Genomic DNA, 864 nt, shown 5'->3' on the forward strand with positions numbered 1-864 from the left:
TTGGCTTGAGCAGATCACAGTACATAAAGCACCTGTGCAAATCTGTGCAGGACTTGGGTCTTAGTGGCTTTTATGGACATTTTGGGTGATTCTCTGTTACCCAACCTGGAACAGTCAAATTTTGTTGTAGTGGATAGGGTTATTTGTACTTCAGCCTAATAATAGATCATCCATCTATTGCTTCTGTGCAAGCCCCATTTACTTGAGTCTATACATGGGTAGCAGTGATCCCTTCCACAGTGGATCATGGTTGGGCCTTGTACTTGATAACACACATCTGCTTCCTTAACTGGAATCTCACATCATTTCATTTGGGACAACAAATACATCATTAAAACTGTGTTGTGCTTGTCCTGAAGTTATCCAGACATTTGGATTCTCCTCAGGAATAAGATGCTTTAGTCTGTTCTATTATTTCTGTGCCAGAAGTGTCAGCAAATTGTTCTCATGACTGATTAAATTGCTCTTTAATACTTTTCAGAGTAATTTACACCAGGAAGTTCCTGACTCAAGAGATATGAGACTTGCTAAGCAAATGTTTTCTTGCTAGAAGTTGAAGCAAAGGCCATCTCCTTTTCAGGGCTGTGAGAAGCAATAAAAGTTTAGTAGGGCTAATAAGTGTGTGACAGCACCTGAAGCCTCATCTTTGATCAGTCAATGTAAGAAGTAAGCTTTCATCCCAGTTGGACAAGATTTAGTCTGCACTTCCTTGTAATATTTTACCATTTAGTTGAGGACATTCACTATCAGTGAAGTCCATTATGCCAAGGGGTAGAGAGCACTTTGCCCTTTCCTTCTCACTGAACTTTGACTGGTTGGTCAGGTTTATTATAAACCCAATGCTAATGACATAACTGCCCATTT

Source organism: Alligator mississippiensis, chromosome 1, assembly GCF_030867095.1.
Source record: "Alligator mississippiensis isolate rAllMis1 chromosome 1, rAllMis1, whole genome shotgun sequence".
NCBI classification, from domain to species: domain Eukaryota; kingdom Metazoa; phylum Chordata; order Crocodylia; family Alligatoridae; genus Alligator; species Alligator mississippiensis.